Source organism: Macaca thibetana, chromosome 2, assembly GCF_024542745.1.
Source record: "Macaca thibetana thibetana isolate TM-01 chromosome 2, ASM2454274v1, whole genome shotgun sequence".
Taxonomy (NCBI): Eukaryota; Metazoa; Chordata; class Mammalia; order Primates; family Cercopithecidae; genus Macaca; species Macaca thibetana.
The window spans coordinates 89,301,395-89,320,649 of NC_065579.1; the positions used below are offsets into that span (position 1 = coordinate 89,301,395).

General features: G+C 39.1%; 1 protein-coding gene across 8 annotated transcripts in view; it reads left to right on the forward strand.

Moving 5' to 3' along the window:
• MAP3K13 (mitogen-activated protein kinase kinase kinase 13) overlaps positions 1-19,255 on the forward strand; it is a 195,118-nt gene that overhangs the window by 78,765 nt on the left and 97,098 nt on the right. The window lies entirely within an intron of this gene.

Here is a 19,255-nt window from a genome sequence, read left to right on the forward strand (position 1 = left end):
CTCGGATGCCTGCTTGGCTTTCCTTAAAGGGAGATTTATTTCTCTGAGAGGTGATGTGGATGGTATTAGCGGAAAAGCCCAGAACACCAGAAAGGTGCTGAGAAAAGCGGGGCCCGCAAGACAGAGCAGGTTCTATCCTGCGGGGCACTAGTCTTCCTTGCGGCCGTTCTTTCTGCGGTTCCTCACCCTTCACCTTGCCTTTGTTTCATATTGTGTAACAGTCAGTATCTTGCGATTGCAATTTGGGGAAGATGAATACTTGTTCAACCATTTTTCAAAAGCTCTTATGACGGGAGCCATAGTGGTGTATTTATATATATTCATAGCTCTTCTTTATGTCACTCTCTACACTTTATTTATAGTGTCAAAAACCTAAAAAGCTGCATTAGAGGGAAAGGGGGAATTATCCTTACACCTGAGTTTTTCAATATCCTCTAATGAAAACTAAGAAGTATGTTCCACAATTATATTGCATAGAAATGCACACGAGTGTTTTCCTAAGATGAACTTATTAGCTGAAAATAGTTTATTCCACTGTGTTGGGGAAACATGGAAAAGTTCTGACATGTTCTAAGTGTGAAGCTGGTTTGATAGTTTGCTACTGCAGTTTTAACAAAAAGTTAGTATTTGTAATTGAATTTGTTTTTCAAGGGTCTGGTTTATTCTGGTGAAAGTTGTGAGAGTAAAGAAGAGGGATGTGACACTGTGACATGTTCTGCCCCTGGGGCAGCTCCTCAACCCGAATAATCTGACAGCATTTTCCAACTGCTTCACTTTGAGCAATTTATATGCCTGTCTGCAGCATGTACCCAGGTGTTCTTTTTGGTGAGAAAGCAAAATGCCTGATATTTCTTATAGTCTAGGCTGTCATGTTTACCTTGTAAAATCAATACTTAATTTTTAGATTTTTCCATTATCTTTTCTCGTGAAGCAAGACTTCTAAATTATGGCTATAATATGTTTTGAATTGTTGTTCTTAATGAATCTTCCAACTGTAAACTCATCTAATTTCAAACTTATCATACCCGAGGATGTAACATTGTCTTTTGTTTCTCATCTTGATATTACCATCAATCGTTTTGTATTTCTGAGTACATTTGAACTTGCTGGAGTAATAGAGGGAGAACCTCTGCCTGATTCTAAATCAGATCTTTGTCCTATACTCAGACAATTGTGGTTTCATATTTTACTATTTTTTATTTGCTGTGTTTAACAAATGAGATAACATTTTAGACACAATATTTGTAAACACCTTGACTTATTTCAGCATTTTCCTTTTGTGTATACCTTCAGCGAGTTTGTTGAAAGTAGCAATTTCCAAGTAATTTTAAATTATTGAAGTCTACTAGCTCGAAAGATCAAATTCTTGGGATATTTTAAAAATGTTGTTTACATAATCCAACTCATCTTAAAAAATGTCTTTGATGCACATTTTGCCAAAAAAGAGCCTAATTTCTGTGAAAGAAATACTGTATGTACTTTGGATTTACTAAAGTAAAACTGTTCCTTTAAGGCACAGAGCAGATATAGAATCCTCCTCTCCCCCCACTCCTAGTGACTGTATTCTACATTATATTTATCTTCATGTATAGTGTACTTGTAGGGAAAAAAACAATAACTCTTAATTGTTTAATATCAAACAATAAAATCCTGTGTATCAGTGACTGTCAATAGATGGCTTTCTGTTTAAAAATTGAAGCTACTCCAGAAGTAGGAATTAATTTATTTAGTAAACAAAGTCAGTCAAACCAGAGCCATGTCCTGGGGAACTGTCAAAAGAATGGTTCCTAAGGGCCAGAGGCCACATCCACTGGTAGATGACAGAACAACCATACTTCGGATGACAAAACCGGTCAGTTTGGTTTGCACTGTGTGCCTATCCTCTTTCTATGTGCTTCAGCTGAATTAATTGCTTGGTGAGCTCAAATAATTCAAGATAACCAAGATGACCAATTCTGCCAGGTGGCAGCCTGATCTTGCAATTTTGATTAAAATAAAGAACATTCCCCAAGAACACTTTGTTGCTTAAAAAAAAAAAAAAAATTCAAAAAATACCACACCCTTGTTCTCTGCTATTATTCTGTAAGAATATGGGGAAGAAAAAAAATTGAGAAAATGCAGTCTTTGCTCTGAAGGAATCTAGAGAGTAAAATGCCAGAAATAAACTTCAGTATTAGAATTACCTTTGGAAACTTTTTCCCCTCCCTCACCCACAGCCTCCACTCACCTCTCCTCCCCTCCCCCCTCCTCCCTCCCTCCCTCCCTCCCTTCCTCCCTTTCCCTTTCTCTTTTCTTTTTTCCTATTTAATGGTTTTTAGTATGTTCACAGAGTTGTACAATCATCATCACAGTCAATTTTAGTACATTTTCATTATCACAAAAAGAAACCATATACCCATTAGCAGTCACTCCTCATTTCTCTTCACCCCCCAGCCCTAGGCAACCGCCAATCTGCTTTCTCTATATATAGCTTTGCTCAGTCTGGATATTTCATATAAATGAAATCATACAGTACATGCTCTTTTGTAACTAGCTTATTTCACTTAGCATAATGTTTTCAAAGTTTATCCCTGTTGTAGCCCGTATCAGTGCTTTTCTTTTTATTGTCAAATAATATTACAGTGCACCATATTTTACTTATCCATTCATCAGTTGATAGATATTTGGGTTTCTGCTTTTTTGACTATTAGAAATAATGCGTCTATGAACATTTGTGTACATATTTTTGTGTGAATTTGTTTTAATTTCTCTTGGGTATACACCTGGGACAGGAACTGCTGGCTCATTATGATTACTATATGTTTAACATTTTCAGGAGATGCCAAATTGTTTTCCAAAGTGGCTGCACCATTTTACGTTCCCATCAGCAACATATGAGAATCCAGTTTCAGCTCATCCTCTTCAACACTTGTTATTATCTATCTTTTTGATTAGAACCATCTTAACAAGTTTGAAGTGGGATCTCATTGTGGTTTTGGTTTATATTTCCCTAATAACTAATGATGTCAAGGATCTTTTCATGGCCGGGCGCGGTGGCTCAAGCCTGTAATCCCAGCACTTTGGGAGGCCGAGACGGGCGGATCACGAGGTCGGGAGATCGAGACCATCCTGGCTAACATGGTGAAACCCCGTCTCTACTAAAAAATACAAAAAACTAGCCGGGCGAGGTGGCGGGCGCCTGTAGTCCCAGCTACTTGGGAGGCTGAGGCAGGAGAATGGCGTAAACCCGGGAGGCGGAGCTTGCAGTGAGCTGAGATCCGGCCACTGCACTCCAGCCTGGGCGGCAGAGCGAGACTCCGTCTCAAAAAAAAAAAAAAAAAAAAAAAAAAGGATCTTTTCATGTGCTTATTGGCCATCTGTATATCTTCTTTGGAAAAATATCTATTTAGACACATTGTCCACATTAAAAATTAGATTATCTTTTATTCTTGACTTGTAAGTTTCCTTTATTTATTCGGGACACAAGCTCTTTATCAGATACATACTTTGCAAATATTTTCTCTCATTCCATAGGTTGCCTTCACTTTCTTGATAATATTGTTTGTGGTATAAAAATTTTTAATTTTGATGAAGTTTAGTGTTTATTTTCTTTTGTTGTTTATGCTTTTGGTGTCATATCTAAGTCGGCTTTGCCTGACTCAAGGTCATAAAGATTTACTTCTATGTTTTCTTCTAAGAGTTTTATAGTTTTAACTCCACATTTAGATCTATGATTCATTTTGAGTGATTTGAGAAGGAGTTCAACTTTATTCTTTTGAATCTGGATATCCAGTTGTTTGAGTAATATTTGTTTAAAAGACTATTCGTTCCCCCATTAAATAGTCTTGACCCCCTACCAGGGAACTTAAAAAAAAAATACTGATGCTATGCTCCCACCTCCAGAGATTTACATTTAATTGGTTTATGGTGGGACCCAGTGCTGATGTATTTTTAAAAAGCTCCCCAGCTGATTCTAATGTGCAGCCAGGCTTGAAAACTATTGACATGCAGGGTCTTAGAAGAGAGACAGACTTTCAGAATCAGGCGAGAAAATGAGTGAAAACAGAATTCTGATATGAAAAGGAGGGAAGAGAGGAAAATTGAGAAGATTCATACCAGAAAGCTTGAGTTTTCTTGTTAATCACTCAAAGAGTGAGGGTATCATTGGAAGTTAATGGAATTGTTAAAGAGGAGGAGCTAACATTTATTAAGCACTTTCTACGTGTCTGTAAATTTTTTTAATTTTTTTAAACAAGGTTTCCCTCTGTTACCCAGACTGGAATATAGTGGCTTGATCACGGCTCACTGCAGCCTCAGCCTCCTGGGCTCAAGCTGTCTTCCCACCTTAGGCTCCGAGTACCTGGGACCACAGACACATGCCACTATGGCTGGCTGTTTTTTAAATTTTTTATAGAGATGAGGTCTCCCTATGTCGCCCAGACTGGTCTCAAACTCCTGTGCTCAACTGATCCTTCTGCCTTGGCCTTCCAAAATGTTGTAATTATAGACGTGAGCTGCGGTGCCCAGCCTACATGGCTATAAACCTGTTGGGAGCTTTTAGATAAATTATTTTATTAAAATATAATCTTCATCCATCCTGGGCAACATGGCAAAACCCTGGGTCTACAAAAATTAGCTGCATGTGGTGGCACGCCTGTAGTCCCAGTTACTCAGGAGGCTGAGGCATGAGAATTGCTTGAACCCGGGAGGCAGAGGTTGCAGTGAGCCTTGATTGTGCCACTGCACTCCAGCCTGGGTGACAGAATAGACCCTGTCTCAAAAAATTAATTAATTAAATGTAATCTTCATGATATGAAGTAGGTAGTATTATTCCCACTGTACAGATGAGGGAAAAAAAGACTCAGATAGGTCATTGACTCAACCAAAGACACCAGGTAGTGTATGTTGTATTCAATTTTCAAACCCAGCTCTGATTCCTCATTCTGTGCTCTTTCTTCTGTTTACCATGGATTGTGAACATTAAGTTTTGCCATGAATTGCTCTTGGTCCAGTCCAGCATGAGTTTAAAATCTTCTGTAGCACTGCTCTGGAATGGGCAAGAGTAAGGTAAGTTAGATGTTAGGGGTTATATAGGGTTAAGTGTTGGCACAGCACATGCAGTGGGAGTAAGAAGGTGGGGGTAAATGAAGATTATCACATAATAACCATGGAGCCCAGACAGGCTGTACTCTCCCTAGATGTAGCCAGCAGAAAACGCCCTAAGAGGGTGGCGGTCCAATATATTGGGCATGAGAGAATGATTGAAGGGAATGATAGAAAAGATGAACTTCCAGGCGTGGTGGCTCACGCCTGTAATCCCAACACTTTGAGAGGCCAAGGCGGGCGGATCACCTGAGGTCAGGAGTTCGAGACTAGCCTGACCAACATGGAGAAACCCCATCTCTACTAAAAATACAAAAAAATTAGCCAGGCATGGTGGTGCATGCCAGTAATCCCAGCTACTTGGGAGGCTGAGACAGGAGAATCACTTGAACCCAGGAGGCAGAGGTTGCAGTGAACCGAGATTGCACCACTGCACTCCAGCCTGGGCAGCAAGAGTGAAACTCCATCTCAAAAAAAAAAAAAAAAAAAAAAAAAGAACCTAGTAGAATTAGCAAGTGTAAAGGTGCTGTCATCATTTTTCTATTCATTTAATCAACAATATTGATTGAGCATTTACTATGTGTCCTAAGTATTAGGTACGCAGCAGTGAATAAAACAGACAAAAATTGTTGCCCTCTTGGAATTTATTTTAATCTAATGAAAGCAGATGAACAGTAAGTAAGTAAATTATGTTTAGACAGTGATAAATGTTAAGGAGAAAAATAAAGATGGGAGGGGAATAGACTGTGCTGGCAGTGGGGTAAATTTAAAATGGGACTTTTGCATTGTATTGTTTATGTGCGGATATTGATTCCTCAAGGAGATGGTGAACCATCAAACAAAGGGGTCAGTAATTGACCTAGTCAGGCACCCTGAGATGTAGAGAGTTTCTTCTAAGTCCTAAAAGTCAAAGTGAATATTCAGTATTAACTTTATTGTATAAGTGCCATGTTGGGGAGATTAGTGATGTTTCTGTTGGGTGGAGAACTCTTTTAACCTTGCATGCTTCTCTATTAGAATAGATCCTCATACGTAAGTGTGTGGATGCGAATGTGTGCCCTCCCATAATATCACCACGGAGAATCACTGCATAGTAAGGCATAGTTAATGGGGGGATGTGTTCTGCTTCTCAGATGAATTGGGCAGAGAACCACCAATGTAGGCTATATTGAAAACATTTAAATTTCTTTTACCTTTAAAAACACTTTAGCAGGAGTTTCACACTCACCACCTTGAACAGAGGTTGAATTGAACCCTTGGTGTATAGTAAAGTTTTTAATAAATAGGTTTATCATTCATCCATTTACCTGCCTTCTTTATCTAGAAGATTCTTATACTAAAATGGATAAAATCCACATGTTTTCTCTTTACCTACTGCAAGGCACGAGGATGGATGCAATGGAAAAAGAATTGGACTAAGACTGTAGGAGTCTATGTAGCAATCAGGTCATCCTTACCAGGTCATCCTTAGCAAGGCAATTACCCATTTAGCTTTTTAAAAAATTTTCCTTAGTTTTGGTTTTAACATGAGAGATGAAGAAATTGTTCTTAGTGATCTCAAATGTTCTTTTTAACGCTAACATTGTAACATTCTTGGAACCTGGATGTTAATTAACAACATTAAATAAGCAAGTGACAATTTCTAAGGCAATCTGGTTAAAATATACTTTTATTCCAATTCTTTCACAGTATTTTTTTTGTTTTTTGTTTTCTCAAGATGGAGTTTTGCTCCTGTTGCCCAGGCTGGAGTGCAGTGGCGTGATCTCAGCTCACTGCAACCTCCGTCTCCTGGGTTCAAGCGACTCTCCTGCCACAGCCTCCTGAGTAGCTGGGATTACAGGCATGTACCACCAAGCCCAGTTAATTTTTTTATTTTTTAGTAGAGACAGGTTTCACCACATTGACCAGGCTGGTCTCGAACTCCTGACCTCACGTGATCTGCCAGCCTCGGCCGCCCAAAGTGCTGGGATTACAAGCCCAGTGCTTTCACAGTATTTTTATAGAAATTTAGCCTCCATGGCATGCTGCTACAACTGGGGAGGAGGAGAAAGTGTCAGAATTGTTTCAGATGGAGACATCTAGGTGATACATTATAGATTAAATCACCTTCAGATTTGCCCATGGACTTTCCTTATAAGCAGGAAATAGATTCCTGATCAGTTATGACTTTACCACCTTTAGGCATGCCCATTATAAATGTCAATTGTCTTGACCGTTGTTCTCTGTAGTCAAAAAAAAAAAAAAAAAAAAAAAAAAACCTTCCATTAGACTAGTGATTTGGTGATCTGGACTAATAGGGGATGTGGCTACAGATAATCCAGTAACCCTAGTTTGGTTGTACGTTGTAGCCTTTTCCTGATGTGACCTTTGTTAGTGCTCCTAACAGAATTCATCCTATTGCCTCTTTCTACCCATCTCTCACTATCTCCTTTTGTCTTCTAACTTGAGCTGAAGCTAGATGAAGGATGAAGACTATATTAAATTGAAAAAATGAAGACCCACTAAATTCATAAATATTATAACCAGTCTTTGTAAAAATAAGATATTATTCTGTATGATAATTGCTAGCTTTTGAAAATTGTTCTTTTCATAATTTTCCCAATAACAAGTTGGTCGATGGATTGGTATTTAAAATTTGTAGATTTTGCCCCCCCCCCCAAAAAAAGGTAAATTTTAAAATTACAAAACGGAAAATTCCCTTTTCATTTGTATGTTCACTTCATCAGTTTGGAATTTTTCTTACAATCTTCTTCATTTGTATAATTGTCAAGCCAAGAGGCCTGATGTCTAGTCCTAACAGCTATAATAATTTTCATATAGCATTTTCATTTAGTAACAATACATATCTATGTAGCAGTGTGGTAAAAACATCTTGCAAAAAGCAATCATGTGTTGCAGGGCAACCCTAAGAGAATGTGCAGTAACTGTACAATTTTAATTGTTTAAAAATTTTCAGGAAAAACAATGTAGAACGTCCTGCTGACAGATGGTGATTGTCTTCAGTGTGCTAATTTGCATTGTGAATTCCTGGTCTGGGGTAATAGTAGAATTGAGCAATTCTGAGGACATTTTAGTGAAATTCTGGATTCACAAAAGGCCAGAGAAGTAAAGAATGAATTGATTCAAGGTTAAGGTAGCCAAAGATGAAGGACTGGAGAAAGATGATAGAAAAAAAGGAGAGCAGAGCCCAGGGAGACTGTGGCTAAGCTGATGAGGCAGGTGGCAGCCAGGACAGCAGTTTCCACCTTAAACAGAAGGGAGTGGATCTGGGACTCAGACTGAAAAAGACTCTTTGGAGTCCTAAAGGGGGGCTGTCACAGTTGCCATTACTAAAGAGGGCTCAATTTGCAAAATAAGCCCACTAAGGCTCCTTATTACCCTGAGGCATTGTGCCTGCATTTTTAGTAGCTGGCCTGACTGCCTTTAATAGGACACATTAGGCTATCTGCAGGCTTGGATAACCATGGATAATTGAGGCTAGTGAGATAAAGCTCACCAAAATGCAAAGCCATGATTGCTTTTTCCAGGGAAAATAATCTCTTGATTAAAGTTAGGTTAAGCATTTTACTAATTACTCACCAATTATTTCCTCCCCCATAACAAATTTAGATAGTATGCACACTAAGAAGGAACAGATGCAACATACCTTTGGATATTTCCAGCCACTACTTCCAGACCTAAATTACAGACCCACTTTCATTTTTGCTAAGCATAGAAACTCCTGGGAAACACTCACCTGATATTATAGCCATTAGGGCTCAAGAGCCCATTTACAAAGAAATTTTATGACTTTGCCAGGTTCTCCCTTCCCCTTCCTTCTCTTTTTTCTGGCCATTTTTGAGCAGAATCCCTTCCATCTGTTTGTCTAAGAAAAAATAATAGAACATTTGCTTGTGTTAATGATCGAAGTTATGCCCTAATCTAGTCTTTTAAGTATTCTCAAAGACCTAGAGACAGACTAGACCAGGTTTCTTGGAGAAAGAAAAGCAATCACATAATCCTTTATATTTTCTGTAATAATTTCCTTTCTCCAATCAGGGCTTCCGCATAACACATTGAAAAGTACTCACTCCTCGTCATCTGCTCTCTTTTGATTAAAAGGTTATCTACATTGATGATAAGGATTTCTTTTAACTGAATCTTACACCTTTGATACCAGATTTTGTTAAAGTCAATCTGCTTTTGTCACAATTTTTCTTATAAATAGTCTTTATCTTTTTCTGCTATTTAATAGGCTATGGAATGGCTTTAAAAACAAAGAATAGCCAAAGAATAGCCAACTAGGTTCTAATACACTTTGACCATATCTGAAAAGTAAAGAGAGATGATAAGAGAACCTCATTATTAATGCAGAGCAAAGAGGACCCTAAGATAAGGTCCCTCTTCTCCCCACCCCCAACCCCCCCCACCCCCCCGCAAAGGAAAAGGAAGTCACTCCAAGGGAGTACCTATACATGAGACTGTCCTGCTAAAGCTTCACCAAGCTCATGAGAAATATGAAATGGTCATTTTCATCTACCTGAAATACATAGAACTTGTACCCAGAAATTCTTTACACTGATGAATAGTTATGGACTTGAATTGGCTGTGTGCTGGATTTGAAGTTTCGGGGTAAGGAAACGATAGTATTGAGGATTCCATGTTCTAGGAAATCTCTTCTGGTTTATTCTTGGGTAGTGATAGCCAAGGATTTGTCAGAGACTGGGAAGCTAAGCTTCTGTGCCTTGTTTTGGGACCTGTGCTTTCATAGCTGTATATTATTTTTCATCATAGGAAACTGAAAAAGTAGAAACAAACAAAAATGTATCTTTGATACTTTTTACCAAATTCCTCAGATTCTCCTGCTTTTGTATGTAATTCATAAAATATAGTTTATGAAAAACTACTCAATGTTTTTCAGATGGCTCACGCTTGTAATTCCAGCACTTCGGGAGGCTGAGGCGGGTGGTTCACTTGAAGTCAGGAGTTTGAGACCAGTCTGGCCAACATGATGAAACCCCAACTCTGCTAAAAATACAAAAACTAGCCAGGTGTGGTGGCATATGCCTGTAATCCCAGCTACTCAGGAGGCTGAGGCACAAGAATCACTTGAACCCGGGAAGCGGAGGTTGCAGTGAGATCATGCTACTGCACTCCAGCCTGGGTGACAGAGAGAGACTCCATCTCAAAAAACAAACAAAAAGAATATTTTTCTGAGACTTTAATGATAGAGTGTGTCTAAATAACAAGAGAACAAAGCTTTTTTTTTTCTATTTCTGTTTCTCAATTCCCATTCATATTGCCCTGCCCCTGCCAACCATGACTAGTTCCCATCTACCTGGTTAGCCTGGTCCTATACAGCGAAAAGGATTTCTTTTGATGAGTTATACATTCATTATTTTTTTCCCTCCATCTCACCAAAAAAGATGAATTAGTAAGTTAAAAACATCAACTCTGCAAGAGACCTACCCGTGAACCAGCTAAAGCTGTGGTTCTCAAAGTGTGGTCCCAGGACCAGGACCATCAGAATCACCTGGGAACTTGTTAGAAGTGCTCATTCTCAGCCAGGTGTGGTGGCTCTCGCCTGTAATCCCAGCACCTTGGGAGGCCGAGGCGGGTGGATCACCTGAGGTCAGGAATTCAAGACCAGCCTGGCCAACATGGTGAAACTCTGTCTCAACTAAAAATACAAAAGTTAGCCGGGCATGATGGCAGGTGCCTTTAGTCCCAGCTACTCAGGAGGCTGAGGTGGGAGAATCACTTGAACCCGGGAGGCAGAGGTTGCTGTGAGCCGAGGTCATGCCATTACCCTACAGCCTGGGTGACAGAGTGATGCTCCATCTCAAAACAAAACAAAAACAAAACAAAAAACCCAAAAAAAAAAAAAACAGAGGAAGTGCTCATTCTCAGGCTAGGCATGGTGGCTCACATCTGTAATCCCAGCACTTTGGGAAGCCAAGGCGGGCGGATCACGAAGTCAAGAGATAGAGGCCATCCTGGCCAACATGGTGAAACCCCATATCTACTAAAAATACAAAAATTAGCTGGGCATGGTGGTGTGTGCCTGCAGTCCCAGCTACTCAGGAGGCTGAGGCAGGAGAATCGCTTGAACCCGGGAGGCGGAGGTTGCAGTGAGCTGAGATCACGTCACCGCACTATAGCCTGGCGACAGAGTGAGACTCCATCTCAAAAAAAAAAAAAAAAAAAAAAAAAAAAAAAGTGCTCATTCTCAAGCCACTCCCCAGGCATTCTCAGTCAGAAATGTTGAGGGTGGGGCCCAGCCATCTGTGTTTTAACAAGCTGGCTAGGTAATGCTGATGCGTGCTAAATTTCAAGAATCCTTGATTTATAGCAGAGCTTCTCAGACTTTTAATGTGATAGAAATCACCTGCAGATTTTGCTAAAGAAACAAATTCTGATCACTTGGCATGGAATGATTTTTGTCAACATTTCTAATTAGCTCCCAGGTGATGCTAATGCTGCTGGTCCTAGGACCACATTTTGTGAGTAGCAAGGATCTGAAGAACTGTCATAAGGCAGGCACTCCAAGAACTACTATGAGAAGCAGGCTGTATCAAAATTCTAACTTTACCAGTAGCTCCTAGGGAAATATTCCTAAAAGAGGAAGAAGGCTTTTTTTTTTTTTTTTTTTTTTGAGATGAAGTCTCGCTCTGTTACCCAGGCTGCTGTGCAGTGGCAAGATCTCAGCTCACTGCAACCTCCGCCTCCTGGGTTCAACTGATTCTCCTGCCTCAGCCTCCCCAGTAGCTGGGATTACAGGCACATGCTACCACACTCGGCTAATTTTTGTATTTTTAGTAGAGAGGGAGTTTCACCATTTTGGCCAGGCTGATCTCAAACTCCTGACTCAACTGATGCACCCACCTTGGCCTCCCAAAGTGCTAGGATTACAGGAGTGAGCCACCGTGTCCAGCCAAGAGGAAGAATTTCATGCACAAAGTATTGATCGTAGCATTTATTTTAATAGAAAGAGAATTAGCTTAACTGCTCAATAATAGGGAAATATAGTTCGTTAATCCTCATTATTCACAGATACTATATTTGCAAATTCACCTAGTAGCTAGAATCTATTTTTAACCCCCAAATCAATACTCCTGGTGCTTTTACAGTCATTTGCAGACATGCACACAACAGCAAAAAAATTGAGTCACCTGACATAACACACTCTCAACTGGGGTCGAACAAGATGAGGCTCTCTGCCTTCTTGTTTCAGCTCTCCTATTGTAAACAACTGTCCTTCTTGAGGTCTATTTAGTGCCCTGTTTTTTGCATTTTTGTTGGTGATTTCACTGTTTAAAATGGCACTAAAGCATAGTGTTGAAATACTATCTAGTGTCCCCGAGCCCAAGAAGACTATGATGTGCCTTACAGAGAAAATGTATGTGCTGCATAAGTTTCATTTAGGCATGAGTTATTGTGCAGTTGGCCATGAGTTTGATAATAACAAATCAACAATATAGATTATGCAAAGTGTCCTTAAACAGAAGCACACATAAAACAAGGTTATGTATTGATCAGTTGACAAGCATGTTGTGACCAGAGGCTTACAGAAACCTAACCCTGTACTTCCCCTAGGAGCAATGGCTGAATATTCACTAGTTCAGTCCTCACTGAGGCTTTATAGAATGTAGCTATTGTGAATAACAAGACTTAACTGTAGTTAATAATCAATATGCTGCCATTTTAAAAGGATAATGATGAAATCTATGCAATAATATAAAAAATGTACAATAGTCCCCCTTTATCCATGGGAGATATGGTTCAAGACCTCCCAGTAGATACCTGAAACTGCGGATAGTATCGAACCCTATACATACCAAGTGTTTTTCCTAAACATACATAACTATGATAAAGTTTAATTTATAAATTGGGAACAGTAAGAGATTAGCAACAATAATGAATAATAAAATAGAACAATTATAACAATAAACTAATAAAACTTTGTGAATATGATCTCTTTCTCTCTCTCAAAATATCTTGCTCATCCAATATGTTATGCATCAAAATATCTTACTCATCTATTTTTGGACCATGGTCCACCAAGGGCAACTGAAACTGTGGAAAGTGAAACTGCAAATTAAGTTAAGACTACTGTATATGATGTAGTGATAAAAGACAAGAAACAGGAGACAAAGTGTCAAGTATATTATGATTAGAGTTACATTGAAATTTTTTTCAGGTAAGAAAATTGAAGGTAGTATACAACTACAGACTGGATGTTTGCCCCTCCAAACTCATGTTGAAATTTGATCCCCAGTGTTGGAGGTGGGGCCTAATGGGAGGTGTTTGGGTCATGGGGACAGATCCCTCATGAAGAGCTTGGCACCGTCCTCGTGGTAATGAGTGGATTTTCACTCTATTAGTTCCCACAAGAGCTGATTGTTAAAAAAGAGCGCGGTACCTTCCACCTCACTCTTGCTTCCTTTCTTGCCATGTCATTTCTGCACACACTGGTACCCCTTCACCTTCTGCCATGAGTGGAAGCAACCTGAGGCTTTCACCAGATGCTCGGCCTTCTAGCCAGCAGAATCATGAATCAAATAAACCTTTTTTCTTTATAAATTACCCAGTTTCAGGTATTCCCTTATAGCAACACAGAGACTAAGACATATACCAATAGTTTTTAAAAAATTAATTATAAATAATAATTACACATTTATGGGATACATATGATATTTTAATACGTGTATATAACATGTTACTGTATCAGGGTATTTAGGATATCCATCACATTGAACAATTATCAGTTTCTTGTGTTAGGAACATTTCAAATCTTCGTTTAGCTACTTTGAAATATACAATAAATTGTTGTAACTATAGTCACCCTACTGTGCTATCAAACACTAAAACTTATTCCTTCTTCATAACAGTATGTTTGTATGTGTTAACCAACCTCTCTTCATCCCCTCTTCTCCACCCTTCCCAGCTTCTGGTAATTATTGTTCTACTACCTACCTCCGTGAGGTCAACTTTTTTTAGTTCCCACATATGAGTGAGAACATGTAGTATTTGTCTTTGTGTGCCTGGCTAATTTCACTTAACATAATGACTTCCAGCTCTACCTCTGCTGCAAATGACTGCATTCCATTCTTTTTTATGGCTAAATAGTATTCCATTCTCTGTATGTGTGTGTGTCACATTGTCTTTATCCATTTATCCATTGATGAATAATTGAGTTGATTCCATATCTTGATATTGTAAATAGTGCTGCAGTAAACATGGGGGTGCAGGTATCCCTTTGATACACTGATTTCCTTTCCTTTAGATAAGTTACCCCATAGTGAGAATGCTGGATCATATAGTAGTTTTATTTGTAGTTTTTTGAGAAACCTCCATATTGTTTTCCATAATAGCTGTACTTATTGACGTTACCACCAACAGTGTATAAGAGTTTCCCTTTCACCACATCCTCACCAACTTTTGTTATTTTTTGAGAAAAGCCATTCTAACTGGATGATATCTCATTGTGGTTTGATTTGTAGTTCCTGATAGTTAGTGATGCTGAGCATCTTTTCATATACCCATTTGCTACTTATGTCTTCTTTTGAGAAATGTCTATTCAGATCCCTTGCCCACTTTGTAATGGGATTATTATTATCACTTTTTGTTGTTGAGTTGTTTGTATATTCTGCATATTGGTCCCTTGTTGGATGAATAGTTTGCACATATTTTCTTTCATTCTACAAGTTATCCCTTCACTTGGCTCATCGTTTCCTCTGCTGAGTAGAAGTTTTTAAAGTTAGCGTAGTTCTGTTTTTCTATTTTTTGTTTACTGTGCTTTTGAAGTCTTAGCCATAAAATCTTTGCCTAGACCCATGTCCTGAAGCATTTCCTTGATATTTTTTTCTAGTAGTTCTGTAGTTTCAGGTCTTATGTTGTCAATCCATTTTGATTAGATTTTTTAGTAAGAAAAGCCCAGGACTAGTGGCTTTACTGCTTATTTCTACCAATCTTTTTTTTTTTTTTTTTTTTTTTTTTTTGAGACAAAGTCTTGCTTTGTATCTCAGGCTGGAGTGCAGTGGTGCAATCTTGGCTCAGTACAACTTCTATCTCCTGGGTTCAAGCGATTCCCTGCCTCAGCCTCCCAAGTAGCTGGGATTACAGGCATGCACCACCATGTCCAACTAATTTTTGTATTTTTTTGTTGTTGTTGTTTAGTAGAGATGGGGTTTTGCCATGTTGGTCAGGCTGGTCTCGAACTCCTGGCTTCAAGTGATCCACTCACCTCAGCTTCGCAAAGTGCTGGGATTACAGGTGGGAACCACTATGCCTGGCTAAATTCTACCTATCTTATAAAGAAGAACTAACATGAATTCTTCTCAAACTATTCCAAAAAATTGAAGAGGAGGGGGCCAGGCGTGGTGGCTCATGCCTGTAATCCCAGCACTTTGGGAGGCCAAGGTAGGCGGATCACAATGTCAGGAGGTTGAGACCATCCTGGCTAACACGGTGAAACCCCGTCTCTACTAAAAATACAAAAAAAAAAAAAAAAAAAAAAAAAAAAGCCAGGTGTGGTGGTGAGCTCCTGTAGTCCCAGCTTCTTGGGAGGCTGAGGCAGGAGAATGGCATGAACCTGGGAGGCGGAGCATGCAGTGAGCTGAGATTGCACCACTGCACTCCAGCCTGGGTGACAGAGCAAGACTCCATCTCAAAAAAAAAAAAAAAAAAATTGAAGATGAGGGAATTCTTCCTAATTCATTCTGTGAGGCCAGAATTACTCTGATATCAAAAACTACACAAGGACACAACAAAAAAAGAAAACTACAAGCCAGTAGCTCTGATGAACATAGATGCAAAAATCCCCAACGTAACGCTAGGAAACCAAATCCAACAACACATCAAAAAGTTAATACATGGCTGGTTATGGTGGCTCACACCTGTAGTCCCAGCACTTTGGGAGGCCAAGGTGGGCTGATCACCTGAGGTCAGGAGTTCGAGACCAGCTTGTCCAACACTGCAAAACTCTGTCTCTACTAGAAATACAGAAATTAGCCAGGCATGGTGGTGAGTGCCTGTAGTCCAACATACTCAGGAGGCTGAGGCAGGAGAATTGTTTGAACCTGGGAGGCAGAGGTTGCAGTGAGCCGAGATCATACCACTACACTCCAGCCTGGGTGACAAAGAATACCCTATCTCAAAAAAAAAAAAAAAAAGTTAATATGTTTAATATACACGATCAAGTGGAACTTATTAAGATGGATCAACATATGCAAATCAATAAATGTGATACCAGCAAAAGAAACTATCAACAGAATAAACAGACAACCTACAGAATGGGAGAAAATTTTTGCAATCTATGCATCCAACGAAGGTCTAATATCCAGCATCTATAAGGAGCTTAAACAAATTAACAAGAAAAAAAACAAACATCCCCATTAAAAAGTGAGCAAAGGACATGAACAGACATGTCTCAAAAGAAGATATACATGTGGCCAACAAATATATGAAAAAAAGCTCAACATCATTGATCATTAGAGAAATACAAATCAAAACCATGATGAAATACCACCTCATACCAGTCATAATGGCTACTAAAAAGTCGAAAAACAACTGGTGCTGGCAAGGTAGTGGAGAAAAGGGAATGCTTTTATACTGTTGGTGGGAGTGTAAACTAGTTTAACCATTGTGGAAGATAATGTGGCTATTCCTCAAAGACCTAGAGGCAGAAATACCATTTGACCCAGCGATCCTATTAATCGGTATATACCCAAAGGAATATAAATCATTCTACTATAAAAACACATGCACACATATGTTCATTGCAGCACTATTCACAATAGCAAAGACAGGGAATCAACCTAAATGCCCATCAATTATATATTGGAAAAGAAAATGTGGTATGTATACACCATGGAACACCATGCAGCCATAAAAAGGAACAAGATCATGTTCTTTGCAGGGACATGGATGGGGCTGGAGGCCATGATCTTTAGCAAACTAGTGCAGGAATAGAAAACCAAATACCACAGGTTCTCACTTAGAAGTGGGAGCCAAATGATGAGAACACATGGATACATGGTGGGGAACAACACACACTGAAGCCTGTCAGAGGGCAGGGGGCGGGAGGGGGAAGAGGATCAGGAAGAATAAGCTAGTGGATGCTGGGCTTAATACCTGGGTAATGGGATGATGTGTGTCGCAAACCACCGTGGCACACATTTACCTATGTAACAAACCTGCATATCCTCTACATGTATCTCTGAACTTAAAAGTTGAAAAAAGAAGGGAAAAATAAATAAATAAATGTGATACATCACATCAACATCAGCAGAATGAGAGGACATATGCTATAGTTTGGATATGGTTTATTTGTTCCCACCAAATTTCATTTTGAAATTTGATTTTCAGTGTTGGAGGTGGGGCCTAATGGGATATGTTTGGGTCACGGGGCAGATCCCTCATGAGTATACTAATGCCCTCCCTTGCGGATCAGCGAGTTCTCACTCTATTAGTGCCTGTGAGAGCTGGTTGTTAAGAAGAGCCTGGCACCTCCCCACCTCTCTCTTGCTTCCTCTCTCTCTATGTGATCTCTGCACAAGTTGGCTTCCCTTTGCTTTCCACCATAAGTGGAAGCAGTCTAAGGCCCTCACCAGATGAAGATGCCCAATCTTGAACTTTTTCAGGCATCAGAATCAGGACTCAGGGAAACCTTTTTTTAAAGAAATAAATTACCCAGCCACACGTATTCCTTTTTAACAACACCAAATGGGCTAAGACACCATATGATCACCTCAATAGATGCAGAAAAATTATTGATAAAATTCAACATCCTTTCATGATCAAACATTTTCAAAAAATTAGTCATAGAAGGATCATACCTCAACATAATAAAGACCACATAAGAGAAACTCACAGCTATCATCACACTGAACGGGGAAAGGTGAAAGCTTTTTCTTCTAAGAACGAGAACAATATGGTCACTTTCACCAGTCTCATTCAACATAGTATGGGAAGTCCTAGCCAGAGCAATCAAGCAAAAGAAAGAAATAAACAGCATCCAAATTGGAAAAGAGGAAGTCAAATTTTTCCTCTTTGCAGATAACATGCTCTTATATATAGAAAATCCTAAAGACTTCACCAAAAAACTCATAGAACTGATGAACAAATTCAGGAAAGTTGCAGGATACAAAAGTCAACATACATGAGACAAGAACTTAGGTGGCTGAAAAAAGTGTAAAAATCAGTGCACAAAAATCAGTAGTTGATACTGATTATATAATATATAATATATACCAATATATACCAATAACAAACTAGCTGAAAATATATATTGTATATATTGGTATATATACAAATATATACCAATAACAAACTAGCTGAAAAGTAATCAAGAAAACAATCCCATTTACAATTGCTACAAAAAGAAAAAAAATCCCAACTAGGAATAAATGTAACCAAGGAGGTAAAAGACTTATACAAGGCAGCTATAAACACTTCTAAAAGAAATTGAAGAGGCCAGGCATGATAGCTTATGCCTGTAATCCTAGCATTTTGGGAGGCTGAGGCAGGTGGATCACTTGAGTCCTGGAGTTCCAGACCAACCTGGGAAACGTGGCAAAATTTTGTCTCTACAAAAAATACAAAAAGTAGCCGGATGTGGTGGCATGCACCTATAGTCCCAGCTACTCGGGAGGATGAGATGGGAGGACTGCTTGAGTCCAGGAGGCCGAGGCTGTAGCGAGCCATGATCACAGCACTGCACTGCAGTCTGGGTGACAGAGTGAGACCCTGGCTCAAAAAAAGAAAAAAAGAAAAGAAAAGAAGAGAAAAGAAAAGAAAATTGAAGAGAACACAAACAAATGGACAGATATCACATGCTCATGGATTGGAAAAATTAATATTGTTAAAAATGGCCATATTACCCAAAGCAATCTACAGATTCAATGCAATCCCTATCAAAATACCAATGATGCTCTTCACAGAAATAGATGAAACAATCCTAAAATTCCTACGGAACCACAAAAGACCCTGAATAGCCAAAGCAATACTGAACAAAAACAACACAGCTGGAGGCATCACAAAACCTGACTCCAAAATATATTACAAAGGCATAGTAACCAAAACAACATAGTATTGGTATAAAAACAGACACATAGACCAATAGATAGAATAGAGAACCCAGAAATAAATTCATGTATTTACAGCCAACTGATTTTTACCAAAAATTTTTGAG